Source organism: Sciurus vulgaris (assembly GCF_902686455.1).
Source record: "Sciurus vulgaris genome assembly, chromosome: 9".
NCBI classification, from domain to species: Eukaryota; Metazoa; Chordata; class Mammalia; order Rodentia; family Sciuridae; genus Sciurus; species Sciurus vulgaris.
Genome location: NC_136469.1, coordinates 21,657,154 through 21,679,660, shown reverse-complemented (window position 1 = coordinate 21,679,660; position 22,507 = coordinate 21,657,154). Strand labels below are relative to the sequence as shown.

At 39.0% G+C, this 22,507-nt stretch overlaps 1 protein-coding gene across 5 annotated transcripts in view; it reads left to right on the top strand.

Moving 5' to 3' along the window:
• The window catches only part of INPP4B (inositol polyphosphate-4-phosphatase type II B), a 781,666-nt gene that overhangs the window by 232,401 nt on the left and 526,758 nt on the right, over positions 1–22,507 (top strand). The window lies entirely within an intron of this gene.

Sequence of the window (22,507 nt, the reverse complement as noted above, 5' to 3'; positions counted from 1 at the left end):
CAGTTCTCCCAGCCAGCAGACTGAACGTGGTGTAGCTGGGTGCTCTGCTCAGGGTCTCAGGAGGCCGAAATCAGGTGCAAATTGGGCTGAGTTCCTAACTGGAGTTTAAAGTCCTTTTCCAGCTACACATGGATGTTGGGAGAATCCATTTGGTGGTGGTTGTAGAGTTGAGGCCCCTGCTTCCTTGTTGGCTCTTGACTGGGCTTGTCTTAGCTCCTCAAGGATGCTTTCAAGTCTCAGTCGCATGGCCCTTCCATCTTCAAACCGAGCACTGGAGTCTCTCAGTTCAAATTCCTCTGACTTTAGGGGGGTCCCTGTCCTATGGAAGCATTTACCTGATCAGGCCAGGACCACCAGATAGTATCCTTTTGAATAATTCAAAGCCACCTGATTAATAACGTGGTCATGGGAATGATGCTCTATTACACTCACAGTTCTGTTCACATTCCGAAGGACGAGATTGCAAAAGGCAAGCATACCAGGGGATGGGTATGTTGAGGGGCCATCTTGGAATTCTGCCACTGCAGTGGCTTTCTGTCTTTGGAAGGTGGCTCTGGCAGAGTATGAAGGATAAATTGAATTTATTAAGGTATAACCCATTGGTGTCATCCTGTGGGTCAACTCTGGTTACCTGGCAAGGGCTTCCTAGAGCTCAGTGTTGAGGATTCACCAAGCCAGAAAGACCTGTAGAGTTAAATAAAGGAGCAGGGGTGGCAAGAAACTCACTAGGCAGGTACCATCTTTGAGTTTCAGGGGGCATCCCAGTAGTCCTTAGAAAGGATGATGTCAGCCCTCCTTGGAGCAAGTACAGTGGTGATAGAGAAGATGTGCAAACTCTGAAGCTCTGTTCTATAGATCTTAGATTAGGAACTCAGGAGTGAAGACAGTCCTGCTCTGGAGCTACTGCATCTGGGCGATTCCCTCCAGTGACCTCAGGCAGTCAGAAGTGTACAAGAATCTAAGAGGACATTTAGGAACCACCCAGGGTCTCAGGAGCCAAACATTGTGGGCATAACACAGAAATAGCTTGAAAATTGATGCACAGTGTTGGGAATCTACTTTTTATACAAAAAATGGCAGAGTTTTATGGTATATGGGTTATGTCTTGATAAAGCTGTCCCAAAAAATCTGTGATGGAGATGCAAACCACATTCAGTGGAAGAACATTTTTATTCAATTATTTGTTTAAATAGACTCACAAAAGGGAGAGGGTCTCAGATGTTGCCAAGAGCCCATGGTCTCTTCTCTTTTCCACCAATGCCGTCATCGTCTTGTGCCAATGTAACTGCTTCCCTTGGGTCACCACCGATGCGCCTGGTGTCTCTCTCTGCCTCCCTACCTAGACTCTTCTCTAGTCCTTGGGATTTCCTGGATGTGTTCCATCCTTCTCCATTTAGGTGATCTTATCTCCCCTCTTCTTAAAGAAGGACATCAATGCACCAGGTCCAAACTGCGAAAACCTCCACGTGGCTCCTCATTTTATGCCCCATCTCTGTTATCCACTCCATTTCTTCAGGTATGCCGTGCACATGAAGCTGTTTGGAAGAAATTGGGCATCTGGATTCAGAGCTCAGTGGAACAGTTAAAGACTGGGGACTTTCTTTTTCTTTTCTTTGAGTGGAAGCCTTCACTTTGGATTAATATCAGCATTAAAAAGAAATTTCTGTCTTTGTTGCATTCTTGAAAGAACACATCATGAAAAGTATATCAGCGTTCACAAAGTGGTTTTATTTACCTCATTGACATTTGTAGCTCTGGCCAATGTTGAGCCTTCTGCGAGTACAGTGAGATGAGTTTGCCATAAAAAATAAAGAGCTGCAGTTATAGCAGCAGCCACTCAATTGAACATCTACTCTGTGCCAAGTTGTCTACACATGAGGTGATGCTGGTGAAGTTGTTTGAGTAGAAGGTCTCTGGCATCAGAACGTTGGGTTCAAATCTCAGTTTCTAACTTACTACACATATGACCTACAGTGAGTTACTTAATTGTCTGTCTCAGCCTTTCTGTCTATAAAATTAGGATAATAACAGAACTTGTCTTTCAATATTTTCTGCAAATAAGTTATACAATGAAAGCACTTAGTGTCTTGCACATGCCAAACACTGTGTGTTAACTTATTATTTGTATGAATCATCTTATTTAATCCATATAATTATACGGCATGGTAAGCAGAATTTTTCCATTCTCACTCGGGAAATGGATTGAGAAATATATAAAAACGATAAACAACCAGGCACCATGGGTACATACCTGTACTCCTAGTGGTTCAAGAGGCTGATGCAAGAGGATAGCAAGTTCAAGGCCAGGCTCAGCAACTTAGGCCCTAAGCAACCTGTTTGAAAATAAAAGAATAAAAAGGGCAGAGGATGTGACTCAGTGGTTAAGCAGCCCTGGGTTAAATCCCTGGAACCAAGAAACAAAACAAAACAAAAAAACAATATACATCAAATATCTCAGAGCAAGAACAGAATGAAGCCTCAGTTTGAATCCCATTGAGAAATTCTGGTGATTGAATCCTTATCACTCTATGTTGATCTACTGGATTTAACCCTGTACTAGTATTCGGGTTAATTGACATCAAAATTTGTTTCTTTTCCCATAAATGATAATTCTGACCTAGATAGAGTTAAGACCCATTTTAATGAAGAGTCTAGTGCACAAGGAGTATAAACAGAGGGTAATCATTATTTTACCAGGAGCTGTTTAAGACTGACCCAAATGGATATGATTCTCTAGATCTTTAGTTGATCAATATAGTTTATCTCTCTACGGGTGTGTTTTTCACAAAGGATATTCTCTTTTGGGGGACATCTGTGGTCATAACAGGAAGAAAGATTACATTTCATTCTTCTTTCCTTATTTTACATTTTTGTTTGCAATCACATCTGGTAAAGCAAGCCACCAAGTAAAACAAAATCTTTGTGTGAAGGACAAAGGAATTAAAGTGACCTGCATTTTATTTTGGGGTCTCTATTGAAAACAACTAAGAAATTATCATATGAAAAATCAAGTATGTTCCATAAAAAAAAAAAAAAAATCAGCTCTTTCAATAACTTCAAAGGCCGCCTTTTAGGAGTTTTTCATTTACTTGTTGGGGTGTACTGCTCTAAATTGTCCCACATGTATAGCCTTGTGTGACCACCAGTACAATCAGGACATGAGCAATTCCGTCATCCCAGTCAGCTTCCTTAAAGGTTATGTTTTAAGTGAGTTTTTAAAATTGAAAAATAAAAAAGGTCAAAACTCAGATACAGGGAGAAATATGAAAATAGAATTTTTAAAAAGTGGCACAAAATCTGAAGACCTGAGTCCTTCTCCTGACTCTTAATAGTTAGCTGCGTACTCTAGTGGACATCCTTAATTTTGTAAAACCCTGTTATTTTTCATCCTTAAAAAGTTTAGTCTAAACTTGTCCTGTTACTCTTAATTGGTCTCAAAACTTGGGACTATGAGCCTGTGTTAAATCACGTGAACTCAAACATTTCAGAAAGAATTCTTACTTTAATTGCTAAAGAAATAGATTTCTCCCTTTCTTATGATTCGCTCCAGACGTATCTTTATTTCATGTTTTTAGCCATGAATTTTTCCTTTTGTAATTGTGGCAAGAACCTCTTAATTTCTAAGTGTACAGCACAGTGTTAACTATGAGAACTCTGTCTAATGCAGATCTGCAGAACCTCATCATCTGGTGCAACTGGAACTTTAGACTCACTGAGTACCAATTCCCCATGGCCTTCTCCCTCTCATCTCTGACAGCAAGTGCTCTACGCTCTCCTTCTTTATGTTTTTGACTATATTTTAGATACCTTACCTGGGTGGCGGTATTTGTCTTTCTGTCATAAGCTTATGTCACTTAATGTGATGTCTTCAGGGTCTACCCTCATGGTTGTGTATGGCAGGATTTCCTTCTTTTTTAAGAGTTGAATACTATTCCATAGATAGACCATAATTTCTTTATCCATTCATCTCCTGATGAGCATTTAGGTTGTCGCCAAATCCTGACTCTTGCAAATAGTACTGTAGTGAACTAGGGGATACACATCTCTCTCTTTTTAAAAACAATTGTTCTTTTTAGTTATACATGACCATAGAGTGTATTTTGGCATAGCATACATACATGGATTATAACTTCCCGTTCTTGTAGTTGTACATGATGAGGAGTTACACTGGTGTACATTAGTATATAAACATAGGAAAGTTATGTCCGATTCATTACACATATCTCATTGAGATCCTGATTTCAATCCTTTTGGACACTCAGAAGTGGTATTTTCGAATCATATAATAGTTCTATCTTGAATTTTTTGAGAAAAATTCAAAGTATTTTCCATGACAGCTGTACAATTTCGCATTTCCCCCAAGAGTACAAACAGGTCTCAACCTCTGTGCATCCATACCAACATGCACTATCTTTCCTTCCTTTCTCCTCTCCTTTCCCCCCCTCCCTCCCTCCCTCCCTCCCTCCCTTCTTTCCTTCCTTCCTTCCTTCCTTCCTTCCTTCCTTCCTTCCTTCCTTCCTTCCTTCCTTCTTTCCTTCCATTCTTTCTTTCTCTCAACACTTGTGAGGTGAGAACTCATGTGATGTCGATTTTCATTTCCTTGGTTATTTGTGATGTTGAGCCTCTTTTCTTGTACCCGTTGACCACTTACATGTAATCTTTGGAGAATTGTCTGTTCAAATCCTTTGCCCATTTTTCAAATCAAATTTTTATTATTATTTTTCTGTTGTGTTGAAGGGATTCCTTTTACTAACCCCTTATTATAAATATGGATGGAAATACTTTCTCCCCAAGGAAAAATATTTCCCTCACAGGTTGTTCATTTCATTTTGTTGATTGTTTGCTTTGCTGCACAGAAAAGTTGGATCCAGGCCCACTTGCCTGTTTTTGCTTTTGTCTGTGCTTGGGTCAAGACCAATATCATGAAGCTTTTCCTCTCTGGGCATTACATTTCCAGGTCATATTTAAGTCTTTAATCCTTTTGGAGCTGACTTTTTGTGTATGGTGGAAGAATAGGGTCCAGTTTTATTCTTTTGCATGTGTAAAATCTGGTTTTTACAGCACCTTTGATTGAAGGAACTATTCTTCCACCTTGTGTGTTCTTAACACACTTGCCAAAGATCAACTGACTGTGTATATGCAGCTTTATTTTTGGGTTCTCTGTTCGGGTCCATTGGACTATATGTCTGCCTTTCTGTCGCTACCATACTGTTTTAATTATAGGAGATTTATAATGTATTTTGAAATTAAGAAGTATGATGCCTTTACTTTGTTCTTAAGTTGGTTTTGATTCTTCAGGGTTTTTTATGGTTATCTAAGGTTTAGGATTGCTTTTCTTTAGAAAACTTTATTAGGGCCAGGTGTGGTGGGTGGCACATGCCTACAATCCAAACAATTCAGGAGGCTGAGGTAGGAGGATCCTAGGGGCCAGACTGATCAAATTAGCAAAACCCTGTTGCAAAATAAATGATAGTTTTAAGAAAGGGATGAGCAGGTAGCTCCGTGAGTGAGGCCCTGGGTTCAATCCCCAGTACTGAAAAAGAGAAAATGCCTTTGGGATTGCGATAGGTATTGCTTATGAATTTAAAATCACTTTGAGTAAGTGATGTTTTAACAATATCAAATTGTTCAATTTCCTTCTCTTAATGTACCCTATTGGAAATATTATTGTAACACATAAATGTTCCACCATTTTAATGATGTTTTTGCATATTGCTAACTTTATTGTGATACTTTAAATGGCAAACCACAATAATTTGGAGTAGCCCTTTTCAAATAGATAAAACCCAAGGAATAACCAGTGGCCTGAGAAACTCGAACTTCCTTGCTGTTTCTCTAATTGCATTGCCTGGGAGTTGGGTTAATTTGATCCACCTTGGCAAGGCAGGACGAAGGCCAACAAATGCACCCTCCACAGGGCTCCTAGGTTCTATGTTGTGGTTGGCTGTTTTAAGAGATGATTTAATCTGGGCCATCATGCCCGCTCATCCTTTCTGTTTCCATGGGAAGTCGACACTCAGCACCTGGTGTGGCTCCACGATGTGTTTACTGCTTCACAGGTTAAACTTCATGAAACTTGTGGCAGGACCTCCTGTCCTTCTGTCATTAAATCTCACTTCTCTGCAGGCCCTTGAGATCCACTCCAGGTGTGCACATCTGGCTAGAAGGGGGCCTCCAGTTGTGGACCATTGCCCTGTGATGCCCTACTGGTTTTGCAGCTGTGGGGGGAAGCCACCCCTGGGCACAAGCAGTGGTCCCTGCCTTCAGTCAGCTGCCATCACTTAGAGAATGTGGATCTTGGTCAGCTGTGAAAGTGTACGAGCGGGATGCAGGCATGTCAGCTTTCTCCTGTTTCCAAACCAGAGAAGGATGGCATTTCCCTCTTCTAGTGTCTATCCCTGGGAACAGTGGCTGTAGGAATAGAGTCTTCTGGTATGTTTAACATTCCTGGAATTCAGGGAAAGCCACCAAATGGAATGAAGGATCCTGGGCCAGGAATGTGAGGGTTGTCAGTATGAGCATGCTAGGGACAGTTAAGCTCATTTCAACATTTATTTACCACCCCTTTCCCAAGACCATAGCCACTGGGTTTAAACATGAGTTTTTATCAACCAGGCATCCTGAGATGGCACGGTAGGATGCTGTCGAAGTTTGACTCTTTAATACAATAAAACCTTGGTATTCGTAGACTTGGCTTTAAAGAGCTCAGCCTTTTGTAAACCACAATAAGGATCATGACCATGATATTTCTGTGATTTAGTCAAGGTGTGGGTTTGAGTAATATGCACCATGAGAATAATATGTGGGACTAAGTTATTAACCAACAAGTAATCAGCCAACCACTCAGTATCTGAATATTAATGCTTTTTGAACTCTTCATTTGTTATATTATAGCATTTTATGAAGTGATTTAAATAATTTTCTTTGTATATGATGGAAGAATATATTCAGAGAACATGAAACTGAACATAAGTTATGTTTGTGAAAAGTCAGAGGTTATACCAAGATACCTGTGTTATGAATTTTAGATTCTCTAAGGATCTGTAGCCACAGCTCCCCAAATATCAAGAGTCCACTGTAGAGTAATTAGCATTTGTATGGTGATCCTCCTTAACTCCATTGATTCAAAATAGAGATGATACTTTAGTGGTAGGATATAACAGTCCTTCACCCCTGTAACCTCCAAACTATTTTATTGAGCATCCTATGAGAAATAAAAAACATGTAAATGTTATGTGGATATTAATTTATGTCTTATAAAATGCACTACTAATAAATCTTTATGTCTAGGTTAAGTTTAGATTCAATGAATATAATATAAAATTCATTGAAAACAAATAACATTGTCTAAAACTAACTGGAATTTTATTTCCCTGTCTGGAGATTGACAGTCAAAGACTGGTAGCTCTGTGAGGTCATCAGGGGAAAAAAATCCTTGTTGAAATTCTCAGCGTAGGCCTTCTACCTCATAGTACAAAGTAGCTGCTGGATCCCCAGTCTTTACATTCACATTCTAAGCAGCAGGGAGGAAGAAGGAAAGGGGGAGGCCATACTTCCTTTTGAGTAAATTTCCTGGATGGCTCTCACATAATTTATGATTGTATCACAGGGGTCAAAACTTACCTTCAAGGAAGTCCAGGAAATGACAATTTTTTTTTTTCCCCCAAGAGGCAGCTAATTGAACTACAAATGAGGCTTCTGTTACCAAGTAGGAACAAGAGTATAATAGACTAGATGTTTGTATCCTCTCAAATTATATGGTAAATTCCAACACTGTAGGTGATATTTGAGGTGGGCCTTTGAGATATAATTAGGGCATGGGAGTGGGTCCTCAGGACTGGATTAGTGCCCTACAAAGAAGCCCCGGTGAGATCCCCTGTCCTTGTACTGAGTGAACTTATAGCAGGAGCATGTCTGTAAGCAAGGGAGCAGACCTCCCAGACTCCAGATCTGGTGGTACCTTGCTCTTGGGTTTCCCAGCATGCAGAACTTCCCAGCATGAGGAATTCACTTTTGTGTTTATAAATCGCTAATTCTGTGGTAATTTTTGTTATAGCACGTGAAAAGACTAAGAAAGAATGGATATTGCTGTAAGCTGTGAAGAGATTTTAGACAATGCATGTTAAACATTTGTGAAGCCTAATTTCTCTTAGTTTTTATATAAAAGTAAACATAACATCAGCAAATAGGGATAGTTTGAGTTCTTCTTTTCCTATTTGCTGATGATATGATTATATACTTAGAGGAACCAGGAAATTCCACCAGAAAACTTTTAGAACTCATAGGTGAATTCAGTAAAGTAGCAGGATATAAGATCAATGCACATAAATCTAATGCATTTTTATACATAAGTGATGAATCTTTGGAAAGAATAATCAGGAAAACTACCCCATTCACAATAGCCTTGAAAAAAATAAAATACTTGGGAATCAATCTCACAAAAGAGGTGAAAGACCTCTACAATGAGAACTACAGTACACTAAAGAAAGAAATTAAAGAAAAGAAGATGGAAAGATCTCCCATGTTCTTGGATAAGAAGAATTAATATTGTCAAAATGGCCATACTACCTAAAGTGTTATACAGATTCAATGCAATTCCAATTAAAATACCAATGATGTACCTTACAAAAATAGAGCAAGCAATTATGAAATTCATCTGGAAGAATAAGAAACCCAGACTAGCTAAAGCAATCCTTAGCAGGAAGAGTGAAACAGGGGGTATCGCAATACCAGATCTTCAACTCTACTACAAAGCAATAGTAACAAAAATGGCATGGTATTGGTACCAAAATAGAAAGGTAGATCAATGGTACAGAATAGAGGACACGGACACAAACCCAAATAAATACAATTTTCTCATACTAGACAAAGGGGCCAAAAATATGCAATGGAGAAAAGATAGCCTCTTCAACAAATGGTGCTGGGAGAATTGGAAATTCATATGCAACAGAATGAAACTAAACCCATATCTCTCACCATGCACGAAACTAAACTCAAAATGGATTAAGGACCTCGGAATCAGACCAGACACCCTGCAAATTGTAGAAGAAAAAGTAGGTCCAGATCTTCAACATGTCGGCTTAGGACCAGACTTCCTTAACAGGACTCCCATAGCACAAGAAATAAAAGCAAGAATCAATAACTGGGATAGATTCAAACTAAAAAGCTTTCTCTCAGCAAAGGAAACTATCAGCAATGCAAAGAAAGAGCCTACAGAGTGGGAGAAAATCTTTGCCAATCATACTTCAGATAGAGCACTAATCTCCAGAATCTATAAAGAACTCAAAAAACTCTACACCAAGAAGGCAAATAATCCAGTCGACAAATGGGCTAAGGAAATGAATAGACACTTCACAGAAGAAGATCTACAAGCAATCAACAATCATATGGAAAAATGTTCAACATCTCCAGTAATAAGAGAAATGCAAATCAAAACCACCCTAAGATTCCATCTCACCCCAATTAGAATGGCGATTATCAAGAATACAAGCAACAACAGGTGTTGGCGAGGATGTGGGGAGAAAGGTACTCTCATACATTGCTGGTGGGGCTGCAAATTAGTGCAGCCACTCTGGAAAGCAGTGTGGAGATTCCTTAGAAAACTTGGAATGGAACCACCATTTGACCCAGCTATCCCACTCCTTGGCCTATACCCAAAGGACTTAAAATCAGCATACTACAGAGATAGAGCCACGTCAATGTTCATAGCTGCTCAATTCACAATAGCCAGATTGTAGAACCAACCTAGATGTCCTTCAATTGATGAATGGATAAAGAAACTGTGGTATATATATATACAATGGAATATTACTCAGCCATAAAGAATAATAAAATTATGGCATTTGCAGGCAAATGGATGAAATTGGAGAATATCATGCTAAGTGAGATAAGCCAATCTCAAAAAACCAAAGGTGGAATGATATTGCTAATAAGTGGATGAGGACACATAATGGGGGGAGGGAGGGGTTAGTGTTAGGGTTAGTTAGGGTTAGGGAGGGGGGCAAGAATGGAGGAAGGAAGGACTGTGTATAGAGGGAAAAGAGGGGTGGGAGGGGTGGGGGGAAGGGAAAAAATAGCAGAATGAATCAAACAACATTACCCTATGTAAATTTATGATTACACAAATGGTACGCCTTTACGCCATGTACAGAGAAACAACATGTATCCAATTTGTTTACAATAAAAAAAAAGTAAACATAAGTAGCAATATTAGTATTTGCTTTCTATGTACTTGTGGATCATTATGGGTATCTTCCTGAGTTTGGGCCCCTCACTTTGGAGGCAGAAGCGGGAGGGAGGGTGAGTCTGCTCTGCCAGCTAACTGGACATCCCAAAGTCAGGTGTGACTGGGAGACACCTGTTCCTCCCCAGGGTTCTTGGTTGGGCAGATGTGCATCATACCTGTGCATACAGTGTAAAAGAGCCGTGTGTACCTCAAAGTGGTTCGAAGGACAGGTTCTGCAAACCTGTCCTTCAGGAGAGGCTTTCCAGGGGGAAGCAAAAGCACTCAAGATTCCAGTTTATCTTTGGTACTCAAAAACTTTTTGTACAAATGAAAAAAATAAAAGATATTTATTTTCAAACTACCAGGCTATATAAAAGTGTCTCATTCATAGTTAGTTTTTATTATGTGCTTGTCATTACTTGCTGTAAAGAAACAAAACCAAATAATCTGAAATATTATAGGTTTATAAATACCAGCATGTATCTTGTGGTAGTCAGGTTCTCGATAAATTTTAGAAGTGACAAGATCGAATCATATTTTTCTTTAATTATGCTTATATTATTGTGCAGTTTTCCTGATTGCAGACTGTTAAAGTGAGTGTGTTTCATTTAATCCTCAAAAATATTCTCAAGGTAGTAAGAATAAGGAAGAAACCACCACGGAATTAAATAGGTTCACATTTGGTGCTCCCATGTTTTAAATCTTTGAGACCCCAACGAACGAAGCAGTTTTCCCCCGCCACACAACTAGTTAGGGATACAGCTGCAAACATACATCTTCTGACTCCTAGAGAATATTCTTTCAAATATTTGTCTTGTTTACCAGAGATAGCAATTGCAGGTGTGTGAGGCATTTGCTGTTAAAATAAATATTATCTTATCCTCTGCATTTTCATTAAATATATAATATTATGAGAGCTGTTTATATTAGAATAACACTGTTTAATATGGGAGTCACTAACCACATATGGTTATTTAAAATTATATTAACTAAAATTAAAACGTCAATTTTCTCAGTCCCACCAGCCACACTTCCAAGTAGCCAGGGAGATGGTTAGTGGTTACTGTATCAGCCAGTGCAAGTTTCCTATTTCCATCAGTGGAGAAGGTTCTGTTGGCCAGGGCTGTCTTGGAGAGCTCTTAGAGTCAGTATTTCTTGCTGAATTGTAATAACATCCTTGCTTCAGCTGGTGCTTGGGTCTGCTAGGAACAGTGAGCAAGCAAAGCAGCAGTATCAGAAGGATTTAGAAAACGGTTGACTCTTCAAGAAACATTTTTCCTATTCAAAAGAAAATGAGTTTGTGTGAAATTAGAATAATAAGTGCAACTAAGCAGATAAATGATTTTTAGGAAGTCATTGGCACCATGGGTATTTATAGATGGTTCTCTAAGCATTTCATTTTTTTCTTTTCTTTCTTCTTCTTTTTTTTTTTTTTTCCAGAAACAGTTTGGATCATAATTTTTATGAGCAGTAATGCCTTTTGGGGACAATGTTATAAGTGTTCAATTCAGAGCCCTGTCAATGGAGTTTGAGTTAATATTATATCTAGCAATGTGAGGTTGAATATGATTATCCTTTGAGAAAAGGGGAAAGATGAATACCCAGAGTACAACAGGAGAGAAACCTGGTTTTTCTGTTATTCTTTTAGAATAAAAATACACATACACATCATCATATACTTATGGACTTCATTTTGATTGAGCTGAAAGATTCAAATTCATTTTGGCGACTTATTCATTACAATATTAGGCATCTAGTAGGACCTGGCTGATGAATTAAATTAGCCTCTCGGTAATTAGTAGGCAGCCTCAGTGAGCTCTGGCCCTTCCACACACAGCCTTGTGGGCTTAATGTTAATTACATTAAGATACTACTGGAAAATTATTGGGAGCTTTGAGGGGGAATCTAATTGGAGAGACAAACCACAAAACAAAGAAGAAGAAAATAAAGAGGTAAATACTCGCAAAAAGGGAGGAAATCTGAATACAGAGGGAGAAGGGAAAAACCTTAAATGAAGCAAAATTTGAACTTCTTTGCAAAACAGGTAGGACTGTTGGGGGTGTGGGTGTCGGCTTTTCTGAGTCAAGGAGGAGCAGTCCTGAAGCGTGTAATTTGGCAGGGGTGGAGGTTGGAGAGCAGACCCTGCGAGGCCTGATGGGATCAGAAGGTGTGTGTTTGAAATTAGCAGAAGCAGCCTTTGTTAGAGGGGTGGGATCAGGCAAGGACAGAGAAGATCAAGGGCACGAGTGTTGGTATGGGGGCAGATGTCAAAGGCAGCCTTGTTGATTCTTTGTTGGAGTGGACGTAACCAAACTGGTTTTTCAAGATGGTAAGTCCTGGAAGGTGTTGTATAGCATGGGTCAGAATGAGAGCAACAGTGGAGATCAGAGGCCATAGCTGTAGCCTGGGAAGTCCAGAAATACTACTGAGCACCTATTCCCAGAGGGTGAGGGTCGGCTGTGGAGCATCATGATTTGTTCCTTGGCCTTTGGGTGTCATTGTCTAGGATTAGGCAGTTAGCCTCGTGCAGACTCAGAAGTAGACAATCAGAGTTGAGGGAAGATTTATTGCAAGGTGAGGGAACGACCAGAGAAAGTGAGATACCCCCGAGGGTAAAAGGGAATGCCGACCAGCTAAGAACTGGAAGGCACTGAAATGACCAGGCTTTTTCCTTTCCTTAGGATAAGGGATGGGGATGGTGGTGGAAAAGCCTGGAGTGGCTGGTGGCCAGGCCTCTCTGGGCCCAGTGTTTTGTGTAGCTGTTTCTGGTTTGAAGGAAGTCACACACCTGAGCTGTGAAATCTTAGGGGATGTCCCTACATACTTGGGTCATTTTGCCCTTTCTGGCTGAGTGTCACTGGTGGAAGGTCATGTAGGGGTCACCTATCCCTTGGAGCAACTTGTGGGTACATGTGTGACCTTAGGAACATGATGTATGCCTGTAAAACTGCAGCAGACACTGTTACTGGAACGTGGTACCTCTGGGTTACTTTCTGATTGGGGGCCTTTTTATAGTCATTATTCCCCAAACTCATCCTCCTTTTTTCCTTCTCCCATTCCTGCTTATCTCTAGCTAGCTATCTGGGCTAACACAGCTGTCTTCCAGGTGTTGCTCTAGGCACTGGGGATTTTGAGCACAGTGGGTGGGACTTTATAGGGTATTAAGAAAGGCAAGGGTAGCTGTAAGGTATGGGAAACAGAAATCCCTCATAATCCAGAATGTTAGTATTGAAAAAGACATTATTTTCTGTCGGCCATTTATATTATCATGTATGTTTTCTCCAAATTCATTGTGATGTCAACAGTGAAATATTTTTGAGGTGAGAGAGACGAATTGACCTCATTGGTTTTTGATGGTTAGTGGAGAAAAGAGTTTCTGACATTCTGGGAGGAAACTCCAGAAACTTCCACCTCCATTTTCAGGGGATCACTAACTAATGGGCAGTTGTGGCCGTTAGTGCAGCTGCTTATAATTAGAAACCAACAGGACCTTGATGATTCATTCACTTGTTTAAAAAAAGGAAGCAAAACAAATAACTTCTTAATGCTTACCTGTACCCTAAGGATACGGCAGTACAGATGTCAGATAACGGAAGCATTTGGTGTTGGCAGAGTGCCTGGGAAGCAAAGAACAAGGTTCACTGCTGACATCCTAGGAGTGTTTCATAGTGTCCTTGTCATTAGAAGGGGCTGCTGCCGTTTGTCCATTTGCACCCTAGACCTGGCACATGTCCACTTCTGTTAGAAGTCAGACTTTTCAAGGAATCCAGGGCCGCTTGGAGGGGCCTTTTCTCCCTTCACCCTTATGTGACAGAAGCCTCTCATCCTGCAAGCTAATAGGCACTCTTTAAAAATGTATCTCTTCTGTACATATCTGCCTCTTTTCTCTGGAACTGTTCTGTAGAATAAGGCCAGTGAGGACAAAACCTGTCCACAGGGACTTAACACACTATTTGTGTTAAACTTGTTTCATGCACACACATCTGGAAAAGCAACTCATGATTTTTCTACTTGCATTTTGGATCAGATCAACAGACTAGGGTCCCGTGTAAATGTTCTAGAGATAAAGAGATCTGAATGCAGACCATGTTTGGTGTCAAGCTTCATGGCAGCAAGGATTGGAGCAGTATGTGTGGTATCACATATTTTTATATCGCATCACATGTGTAGCTTATAAACACACATCATAGCTTATAAAGACTCCATATGAACTAGGAAGAGAAATCTCAGCATGTGTAGTAATGAAAAACTACCATGATAACCTTTAGTCCACTTCATTTACATATTTGCATATATTTAATTTGTAGCTAATTTCATATTTACATAAAATGTTACCTGCTTTCTGTATATATTCACAGTATACAACCAAAGAAAAACATCAAATTAGTTATTGACAATTATGTGATGGCATTTTTATAGATGATGTTTGTCTCTTTTTATTCTTTCATTTTAATTGAAAGGTATGGTCATATATGTATGCAAAAGCGTTACATAAGCAAATCAGGAAGAGTACTATATTTTCCTTATAATACCACATATGTAGGATTGAAACAATGCTATAAAATATAAGTTAATAGTCATTGAAATATAATGCTCTATAGAGTTTATTTAAATTTTAGACTTACATATTTGTAATTTTAGATTTTTGAATTATTCTACATTGGCTGTATAATCTCTTAACAACCAGAATAAGGGCAAAACTATAATTTAAAAAAATTAATCATCATTTTTATCTTTTTTAAGAATTTGCCTCTGATTTCCAAATACTTAAGATTTATACATGTACCAGAGATAGTTGAAACTGTCATTTTCAGTACTTCTCATTTTATAATTTGATCTGAGTCCAGCGTTATCTGATTTCAGTATTCTTCCTTTAATAAACAGAAATATTGCCGGCAGCTTCCTTGCGGAATTTTAGCACTTTCAAGGCCAGAATGTTGCATGTGAAAAGATTGAAAAATTCCTTTAGGCAAACATTCTTGAGATCTCAACTATTTGAAAATATGTATTTGAACAGCTGTGTTTTAATCTGATATTTTAAAATCAGTTAGCTCTTCTTGAGGCAGGAAGGCTTTCTTGGTCTTATTTTCACAAATTCACTGTGGAGTCAGGGGCATTTGGCTTCATACTGTAAATTCTTGTTTATAAAAGGAAGTTAGCTCCCAGCATGGTGGTATTCTAGCTGCTATTGCCTATTAGCACTCTGGATGTTCTAGGGAGACACAGTAGCCTCAGAGACAGATGAATAGACATTTAACCACAGTGAATAAAAATTGTTAATGAGTTACCACAGATTCTTAAATGACTCTTACCATGGTGTTCATTAAGTTTCCCCAAATGGAAAGATGCTAACAGATAAAGGGATTTATATGTCAGTAAGCCTCCTTTTGAAACCTGCTGACAACCACCTTCTAGAATTTAATCCTCTCTCAGAGGGGATTTTCTAGTTTAGGATAAAGAGAAGTTCTGAATGATTCATGGAGTCATTCAAGTGAAAAATCACCTAGACCTCTGTCATCTAAATCTGCACGTTTATCTCAATTATTTCTTCTGACATTATCTGAAAAGCATGGAAAATTTATTGTGAAATGTTTAAAAAACTGGTCTTAGCCTCATCTGAACCCCACGCCCAGGAAATGGGTAACTCCGTTTTTTCACATAGTGAGAGCAGTTCTGAGTTTCATTGTTGGCTATGTATGGAATCATGAATCTGCAGGGCATACTGGAAAGGTCCTTTGAAGAAGTCAGAACTGTCTTTAATTTGAGCATTAAACTAGATAAACAGGAAAATAAACAGAAAATTCTCAAAATTCTGCTGCCAGTTAATTGTTCTGGTCCTCTCAGCGACTACTTGGGGAAACCTGAACAGGACATTTAATTTCTCCAGTGTCATCCACATCCTGGGGTTGTGAGGTGTGAATGGCACCACGGGAATCCTCTGGTCATTTCTCAGTTCATCATCATAGTTTTTGATGAATGAACAGACGCTGTGGCCCTGGAGCCCAGGCAGGAAACGATGCTTCTTGTTTGGGGGTAACTGGAATGACACAATTTTAGAGGCCAGAAGGAGAAACAGGAAACAATACCCTTTAATCTGTGCAGCTGTGAAGGCTGAAGGGACATGAGGGTGGCCCTGACTTGGTGCAAAGAAGCTCCCTAGTTTATTCATTTCCACAAAGCCCTAGCCAGGAGGAGTGTGCCATTTTAGCTGATAGCAGAGAGGTTGGTTGTTGAGAATCATGGTATTTTCAAAACATGCACAATTTTTTAAACCTGGCTATGCTAAATAAATCTCAAATGACTTTATTGTACTTTTGAAATTATAAGCATGGATTGGAGGGAAAAATAATTTATCATAAGCATTTGTTTCAGTTACTGGCTTAAAAGGAATCATGGTTCATTATTTCTCATGATTCTGTGAGTCGCTTGGATGCTTCTGCCACTGACCTTACCTGGGCTTGATCATTCATCTGTTGTTGTCTGGGGCTTGCCTCTTGGCATGACTGCTGAGGCTTCTCTCCTGAGCATCTTCACCTGAAGCTGACCTTGGGCAGCATTCCCACTGGACAGAGGGGAAGCTGCTAAGTCTCTCGAGGCCCAGGCCTCAGGCGTTATGTACAACATCACTGCCTCCTTGACATGTTATTGGTTAAGGCAAGCACAAGACCTGTCTAATGTCCAGGAGATAGAAATAGACTCTAGCTTTAATAAAATAAATAACAGAACTATACAGCAGACGAGTACGGAAGTAATTGTTGTGGGCATTTATGGGAAAAAAAAAAGTCTACCTCAGCATTTCATAAAGACAAAGTAAGGTAGGTAAATAATGAAAGAAGCACTGGTAAGTGACCAAAATGTAGGAGAAACAGTCTGTTTTTAGTCTGCTGACCCGGAATAACAGTAAAATGAACTCCCCTTTTCTTTCTCAGGAGATCCTACTTTGGTTAATAAATATTGTGTTTTAGTCAGCTTGTCATCACTGTGACCAAAACACTGACAAAAACACTTTAGAGGAAGAAAAGTTTACTTGGAGCTCAGCCCTGGTCTAGGCCCAAGGTGAAGCAGAACATCATGATGGAAGGTCTTGCACAGGGAAGCTGATCCCCTCATGGCAGCTAGGAAGGAGGGAGAGGGAGGGAGAAGAGAGGAGGAGGGGGAAGAGAGAAGGAGAGGGAGGAGACCAGGCACCTGGAAGACGCACCTTCCCAGGGCACACTCCAGTGACTGCCTCCTCCAGCCCACACCCCGCCTGCCTATAGCTACCACCTGGTTAGTCCTTTCAAACTAGGGTGGACTGTTTGGTCACAGCTCTCACAATCTGATCATTTTAACTCTGAATATTCCTGCATTAACAGGAGCTTTTGGGGGCACACCTAAACCATAACCTTACATCTAAACCATAACCTGTTGTATTTAACTATAATGCAGATGTTTATAACTTGATAGTCTAATCACTTTGACCTTGACCTTCTGGTACCAGAGTGGACTGCTTGGAGAAGGGCTGCAGCCACTAAAGAGAAATTAGAGAAAGTCCACCACCCCAGGGCCTTCTCTCATTGACACATTAGTTTATAGCTGTACAAACTGTCAGCACAAAGGTGGTTGTTGAGCTAGACTCTGGGTGAGCTGCCCAAGGATCCTCATCATCTGAGAGCAAGGGTCAGAAATTAAGTGGGTCTGGAAAACATACCACCAAGACAGAAAGTCTCCATTGCCACCTCCCTTTTACTATAAATTAGGTAACAATCCAAACTTACTTTATGACATCTAAGTGTTTGGTATAACATAAGTCACTAATCAATGACGACTGACAGGTAAGTGCCCCAGTGCTTGAGCACAACTGTGTAGACCTAAATCCAACTCTGCTTCTCACTAGACATATAACTTTGGGGAAATTGTTTTCTCTGTGTGTCTTAGTTTTCTTATCTGAATAAATGGGGTTGACATTAATAATTGTGTCCATCTTATAGGATTTTTGTGAAAAACAAATGAGTTAATAGAAATAGAACACTTCTAATTGTAACTGCAAACTAAACATTTGAGAAATATTAACTATTATTTTATTGCTATTGGCATTAGATATTGGCATAAAACTTTTATTTTTATTATTTTGAAGTTTTACAACCCTTTCTTGTTTTTTTCCATGCTTCTAATGGTGCATTATAATTGTACACAATGGTGGGATTCATTGCTACGTAGTCATACACACATTGTAAGAATATAATTTGACCATTAACATCTGCCAGTATTTCCCCTTTCACTCCCCTATCCCCTCCACTGTTCTTTCTTCCAGTTCCGTTTCTCTGTTTTACTGATCTCCCTTTGATTTTCAGGAGGTCCCCCCTACCAGATTCTTTTCCTTGTTTTCCTCTGTAGCTTCCACATAGGAAAGAAAACATACAACCTTTGGCCCTCTAAGTGTGGCTTATTTTGCTTAACGTAATGTTCTCAAGTTCCCGCCATTCTCCTACAATAACATAATTTCATTTTTCTTCATGGCTGAATAAAACTCCATTGTGTATATATACCACATTTTCTATCCATTATATACCACATTTTCTATCCATTCATCCACTGATGGTCACTGAGGCTGGTTCCAGAGTTTGGCTGTTGTGCATTGTGCTTATATAAACCTGGGTATGCATGTCTCACTGTAGTAAGATGACTTAATTCTTCAGGATAAAAACTGAGGAGTGGTGTACCTGGGTCATATGGTGATTCCATGCCTAGTCTTTTGAAGATCCTCCATACTGATTTCCATAGTGGTTGTGTTAATTTACAGTCTACCGACAGTGACATAAATCTTTTCAAATGCAAAACAGTAATGCATGTCAAGCCCTGCAAAGAATGTTCTTTACTTTGCCCCAGTGAACACCCTTCCTAAAATCAGCCTCCTGAAATAATTCAAAAGGAGGAAAACGATTTATACTGGAAAAGTCCACTGCAGTTTTACTTCCTTGCCATAGCAAATATATTACAGGAACATGGAAAATTCAGTGACAACAATAATAATAATAGTTATAAGAGGAGAAAAATACACTTTCATGAAGAAATAGAGAAAGCATCCGAACTATCATGGTGTCACATACTTTCCTTGCTTTTAAGACCTTGGTCATTTGGGCCAGGCATTTTGTGGGACGTGTCTCCATTGGGATTTGTTCAGGACTTTCTTCTCATGAGGTGAGGGTCATGTATTTTCAGGAGGAAGGCCACAGAGGTGAAACTCCCTTCTCATCACATCATATAAGGGCATGTATTATCAGCATTATTATATTTTGCAGTTGAGGTTCATGTTGCTCACCTGGAGGAGACAATGATTGTCAGTTCCTTCCACCTTCATATTCTTTTTTCTTCTTTCCATACTGTTTTCATTGAAATATATCACTAAGCACAGGCCACATATAAGGACTGGGAGTTGTGCCCCCCTTCCTTGAGGGCAGAGTATCTACATCCATTATTTGGAATTCTTTTGCACTGGATATTTGCCTTTGCCCTAATTTGTGTATTCAGTCATTTATTTACATTAGTATTGATGCATGGTTATTTATTATATACTTCAAATTATAATCTATTATTGCTTGACTTGTTTTTTGTGGAAATTCTTCTAGCTCTGGCCATTGGAGTCCTTTCATTTGGCTCCCATGTCCCTTTGACATAACCACATCATCATGTTTTCCTTTTTCCTGGGAATTCCAGTCTTACTTTATCTCCTTTCCAGTTAGAAAATCAGCCATTTCACAGGGCATGGTGGTGCATGCCTATAATTCCAGCAACTCAGAAGTCTAAGGCAGGACTGCAAGTTCAAGGCCAGCCTTTGCAACTTAGTGAGGTCCTGAGCAATTCAGCAAGACCGTGTCTCAAATACTAATAAATAATGAAAAGGGTGAGTAAGTCGCTCAGTGATTAAGCACCCCTGGGTTCAATCCCCAGTACCAACAACAGCACCAATAAACAAACATCAAATGTCTTACAGTGAGAAGAGAATGAAGCTGCAGTTTGGGCTTAGGAGAAAACCTAATCAGATAAAAGAGGATTAAGAATTACAGAACATGACTGGGTATAGTGATGCACACCTGTAATTCCAGCAACTTGAGAGGCTGAGGCAGGAGGATTGCAAATTCTAGGCCATTCTCAGAAACTTAGTGAGGCTCTAAGCTACTTACCAAGACCATGACTCAAAATAAAAAATAAATAAGAAGGACTGGGGTTATGGTTCAGGGGTAAAATGTACCTGGGTTAAATCCCAACCCCCCAAAAGAAAGAAAAACAGTCAGTTCTCTGAGGGACCCTGGTTCTTTAATTTGGAGGATGTATTAGAAATGAAGATCTGACAGTGAATTGTGCTTTGTTCCACCAGGGTGTTGTTGGTTCTGGACCTAGTCCATGGCACAACAAGGAAATGCATGTTTTTTTCTAATCTGTGTATATACACGTATCTTTAAATATTTCCATATGTAACTCATTCAGTCTGTCTATCATTTATCTTTCTATCTTGCTCCCATGGCTAATCTGTAACTTCCCATATCAGCAGTGGGAAAACTGGCTCCTTCCAACAGTCATCCATTTACTTAATGTTTTATTCCCAGCCTCCATGCTTAGCAGTGTCAGAAATGTTAACCTGAACTCCCCTGCTGGGGGATCTTTATCAGCCAGAAAATAGTGCTTATGTATGGATTATTTTGCCTTTGGTCTTACAGACTGTATTCTTTTCCAGAATTACTTGGGTGTGTACCTTCTCCCACCATCCCTTAAAGTTAGGTTGTTTAATTGATTTAAAATACAATTTTATTGTTTTTGACATTTTGCACTTCATCTTGGGATCTCTTGGATCAATTTTATAACAAATCTACATACAGTAAAATTCATTTTTTTGTGCCGTAAGTTTCCATGGGTTTTGACAAAGGTGTAATGCCCTGTATCTGCCTTTATAGTATTATAAAAAATCTGCTGTCTTTCACCTATTCAATCTGTCCTCATCTCACTAACCCCTGGGCAACCAGTAAAGTTTTTAATATCTCTATACAATTACCTTTTCTGGAATTTCATATGTAGTCTTTCCAGGTGCATTTCTTTTACTTAGCAATAGCACTTAAGATACATCTTTACAAAGTTTTATAGCTCATTTCCTTTTATTGCTGAATAATATTTTGTTTTACATTTTATAGTTGTACTAGAAATTGTTGATCCATTCTCCTGTTGAGGGACATTGTGGTTTCTTCTAGTCTGGGGTGATTGTGCATAAAGATACAATAAACATTTGATGCAGTTTCCAAGTAAACATAAGCAAGTTTTCATATTGGTCGGGTAAATACTTGGAAGCACAATTGCTAGGTCACATGGTAAGTTCATCTTTAGTTTTCTAAGAAATGACCAAATTGTCTTTTAAGTGGTACTATTTTGTGTTATCAACAATGAAGGCTCTCATTGTTCTGCATTTTTACCAGAAATTGGTATTGCCAAATTTGGAGATTTTGGCCATTCTATTAGGTGTGTTGAAATGGTATCTTGTGGTTTAAGTTACAATTCACTAATGAAAGATGATGTTGAATATTCTTTCATATGCTATGGCTTTACAATTTGCCTATCATTTTTGATGAGGCCTCTGTTTAGATATTATGCTTATTTTTAAAATTGAAGTTTTTATCCTAATCTTTTTGAAGAGTTCTTTGTACATTTTTTTTACATTGATATATTTTGGATTTAAGTCAGGTACATTTTCTGCAAATGTTTTCTCTTTGTGAGTAGCTTGTCTTTTGATACTCATGATAGTCTCTTTTTGCAGAGGAAGTTTTTGAATTTAGCAAGATCCAACTTATCAGATTTTTCTTTCACGTGTTGTACTTTTGTTGCTGTATCTAAAAACTCATCACTTGAACCTACAGTCATCTAGATGTTTTTTCCTATACTTTTATTTTGAAAGTTTTATAGTTTTTGCATTCTGCATTTAGGCCTGTGTTCCATTTCTTTACAGGCATAACACTGTGTCTAGGTTCATTTTTGTACATATAGATGTTCCCTTGTTCTGGCACATTGTTGAAAAGACTTTGCTCTACTGAATTGCCTTTATTTCTTTGGCAAAGATCATATGGCTATATCTGTGTGAATATATTTCTGTCCCATTCATCTATTTTTAAAAAATTCTTGGCCATTATAACATTTTGTTGATTGTCATAGTTGTGTGTTATGTCTTGAAATTGGGTAATGTGAGGTCTACAACTGTGTACCTTTTCTTCAGTGTGGTGTTAACTATTTTAGTTCTTGTGACATTCCGCATTGTTTTAG